The sequence below is a fragment of the Mizuhopecten yessoensis genome, unplaced genomic scaffold (assembly GCF_002113885.1).
Source record: "Mizuhopecten yessoensis strain PY_sf001 unplaced genomic scaffold, ASM211388v2 hete_36167524, whole genome shotgun sequence".
In the NCBI taxonomy this organism is placed as follows: Eukaryota; Metazoa; Mollusca; class Bivalvia; order Pectinida; family Pectinidae; genus Mizuhopecten; species Mizuhopecten yessoensis.
In genome coordinates, this window is record NW_018485266.1 from 1 (window position 1) to 4,134 (window position 4,134).

At 34.9% G+C, this 4,134-nt stretch overlaps 1 long non-coding RNA gene across 1 annotated transcript; it reads left to right on the plus strand.

Annotated features, from left to right (window-relative positions):
• The first annotated feature begins 253 nt into the window (after positions 1-253).
• LOC110444732 lies at positions 254-3,637 on the plus strand. The gene is made up of 4 exons (XR_002462278.1): positions 254-285; positions 1,064-1,121; positions 2,944-3,040; positions 3,532-3,637. It is a non-coding gene; the product is annotated as an uncharacterized LOC110444732 (long non-coding RNA).
• The last annotated feature ends 497 nt before the right edge of the window (positions 3,638-4,134 follow it).

The following is a 4,134-nucleotide window of genomic DNA, read 5'->3' on the forward strand; positions in this document are numbered from 1 at the left end:
TTGTTGTCACTACCTTAGTTCTCCATGTGAGGACGTGACATTACTTTGATTTTACTTGGATTAGCATGGCAGGTGTCATCGAAGAAGAAGACGCTTATTCTTCCGGAACACATGGTCTTATTCTTTATTTTTTACACAATGTTTTCCATGTAAATATTTCCTTTGTTCATATTTTGTTCAGTTTTATCGATTTCGAGTTACAATAATGATTTTGTTGACACTTCAGTACTCTCTTATTGTTTTTTTGTTTTAGTTGTTCTTCGTTCCTGACGAAACACTACACAAGTAAGTATTTAAAAATATGCAAAACTTAATCCCAAAGCAAACAATCATGGACGACTATAAAATTGTTTCTTTTTCGGGTAATTGCTATGCAAGGCAACTTTGGGGTACCAGGGATACAACTTAAGTACAGTAAACGGAAGAGTTATTAAGATTTGCGGTTAGGTTACTTAAACTTTATCCACTTCAAGAGTTTCAATGACTATTTATAGCTGAACAATGGTTGAGGACCCCTGTCCCACTGTACTATAGTTTCCCCTATATGTAGTAACCTCCATAACTTCTCCTTAACTTCCGTTAATATAGAACTTTAGAACAAATGGCTAGGGACACCTACGCCAAACAGGTAGCTCAAGCGTTCAGCAGTCTGGAGATCTGGGTTCGAATCGGGGTCTAGCACCTTGACGATTTTTACAGCCAGTTTCCAATAATGACTTACAGTTTTGGCAGTGGTACGGGGATCATTAAATGAACCATGAAAGTAACAAATAATAGTATTCATACAATGCTAAATATTATTTTACCCTTCGTACGTTGGAGCTCTGAAGTAGATATGTTTTTTAAGATGATATTATTTTGTTACACTCTATCAACGGAAGAACATTATTGTGCTTGGTTGTTATATTTAAAAGAATGATTTTCTAGAGACAAACTCGGCAGTTCTGGTCTCACAACAACGATACCTTACAAGGAATAACGGAAAATGTTAAGAAACGGAGAGTATATAAATGTTTAAAGTTCGATTGCATTTGTTAAAGGTTTAAATGTTATATACTTTCAGTTATAAACAAATTGAGGGAAACGTACGGAACGCAACTTTCGACCTGAGCCTCTCAAAGGTAAGGCTGTTTATTAATCTTGTATACAGAACAATATCCGCTTCAAAAGACAGTATGGAGGTTAGAACGGTTAAAATTTGACAGAATGATAAAAATGGGGTCGTGATAAGGCCTCTCAAGTATAAAGCCCTTGAGCTTGTGAAGCAGTTTATTACCTAATTATAAAAGGACGCATATAAATTAAGAAAGATGTCAAACTAGAAATTTGATTTACTTAAATAAGGCAGTATACTGACCTAAATACTTAACCCGCAACCTTTACATTAAGTTTAGCATTCCCTATGTGTTGGGAAAACAAATACTGTGAAATCAGATATTTTCGTGGCGCCCAAATTTCGTGGTTTCCCGACAAAACACAATTTCGTGGAAACATGGATTTGTGGATTACGAGTATATCAAACTTGTAATTACTTCGTGGACCTACACATTCGTGGTTGAAGATTACACATGGAATCAACGAAATTAAAAATCCTACGAAAATGATTGCACAGTATATATATGTAGCAAGTTCGGTGATGATTCGTCTTTATCTTTCAGATAAATTGAAGTTAAAACAATTTAATTGCAGAAAACAACAGCGAAACAAATGCACCAGATATTGATTGAATATGAAAGAATGGTTGGTACAAGTGTAATTTATCAATAACTGAGTTGTTTTACATATCCACGACGGTCATAACAATTCCTCTGTTACCTTACATGTTTAAGACTCCTGGAAGTACATGTAATAATTAGTATTTTACCTTAAAATGCTAGATAGAACAATTGCTACTGATGTGTACCATTGAAACAACAAGAGAATGACGAATGTCAGCAGAATTCTAATACAAACTACATTTGTAAAAATCACCGGTTCACGGTTTGTTATGAGTTTAGTCATCAGTGCAGTGTATTATTTTGACATATTCATCGTTATACCGAATCAATATAACAGCGTGTCTGATTGGATGATATTGATCACACGACGGCGAAATAACACAAATCGTTCCCCTTACGTGCTCGTGTGTCCCTGTCATAAATCCCTTATTCGAAGCATCCTGAGTTCCGAGTGACTGAAGAGGACGACAACAGCGGTTCGCCATCCTGATCTTCCCTGTTATGTTATTGGTCTATTTCGGTGTACTAAATATTGGGTTATGTCGGCTATGATTGAGTATTTTATAACTATGTCTTAAGAATCCCTGTCCCACTGCGCTGCCGGTTTTTTCTTTATACAGTAACATCTCCTTAACTTCCATTTGTGTATAACTTTGGGTTGTACACATCCGTTTTCAAGATAGCTCAATCGGTTTCAGCGATGGTTTAACAAGTTGAGGTCCAGGGTTCGAATACTGGTCTGACCCGCAGACCATTAAACACTTGGAACACGTTCGTTAAATTTTTGTTTGTTTCATCTCCATTATGATTTAATAAAAGACCCACAATGTGTATTTTTCTTTTCAAAAATGATTTATAAAAGCTCTAGTCATGCCGGAAAAATAAGTTTCAAATGAAAAGGTTCATTTTTGGCAGTGGTACGGGGTTCCTTAAGGTTGTTGATCACCTACAGATTTTTTTTCGATTTCAGGGTTGATATAAATATATTGGTGCTGCATATGGTACAGGGAGTTCTCTTCCTGATTTTTTAAAACTTTTTATAACTTTTTATAACTTTGTTTTTTGGGCGGGGGGGGGTCATACTATATGTCCCTTCCAGTGGTGATTGTTGTTGTCTGTTCGTAACGACATCGAGCTTGGAATTTGTTTCTGCACGTTGCAGTTATAGGGTTTTATTTTCCAACTCTATTTTTTTTAAATTATTTCGTCTGTTTAACCCGGCCAGGCTTACATGGATGGAGGTATTGCCAATGAAGCTTGGGAGGCTAGGGAAGAAAAGGGAGTCACACACGACGGGACCATAAACGACCCCGAAGACCCAGGTGGTGTATACATAACGATAAAAGAATTCAAGGGTCACATACGGTAGAACCATTAGGGTGTCAAAGACCCAGAGAAGGGTTCACAAACAATACATTGGCAGATTGAAAAAGAAATCATCGGTTTAAGTATCGACGCAAATGTTAATGAACCGCAACTTATCAATGTATTGTTAGATATCAAATGGAGTTAATTTGTTTTGATATATTATGTGGTATTGTTTTGTAAATATTCTTACCTTTAAACTATTTTTAGATTGTTATATCACGTTTGAACCTTGTATACGTAATGAAAAAAAACTCTTGCCACGACCTCAATCAATCTACTGCCTTGCTTTCTTTATTTATTTTTTTGTCTTTTTTTCGATTTATCAATATATAATACTTATCAAATTTAATTCATGAATGAATATCTAACGAAAATTTCTTTTGTTTTTATCAGACCGATACATTGTATGTATATATACATTTTATAAATTATATATGCATTGTAGGCAGTTTCTGGACAACAGAATGGGCGTTACCTTTCCGATCTCTGTCTGAAGGGTCTACAAGAAATCAATCTAAACCATTTGATGATGAAGTTCACTTTATGCAATTTGCCAGGTAACATTTTACCCACAAATACCTGTTAAGGGTAAACCCTCTGTAACAGTGACACGTATCTCCTACCAGAAGAGTTCCGCTCTGAAATTGTATGTAAAGATAAAACTCAGATAATAGTGAATTAGTAAGTTATGGTAATCAGAAGCTTTGTAAGGGAAATAACTTATATATGAAGATAATGAAAAGTGTATAACTTCAATTTTTATTATAAATATATATATATATATAAATAATTATTTATAAAGCTTAGATATGGACATATGATATTAATCATTTTACAAATGAACATATAATCTGAACGTGACGGGCACAAACGTCCAAAAATGAAAAATACATAATTATGTGATATAAAGAACATTCTACTATTTTACTTATGCATGCATCAGATCTAGTTGTTTAGCAATCCTGTAACCGAACAGGTTGGAATTAGTGTTTGACCTTCTTTAGAGAGCTTATCGCGAGTATCGCCATGACAGGACTATCAGTAAACC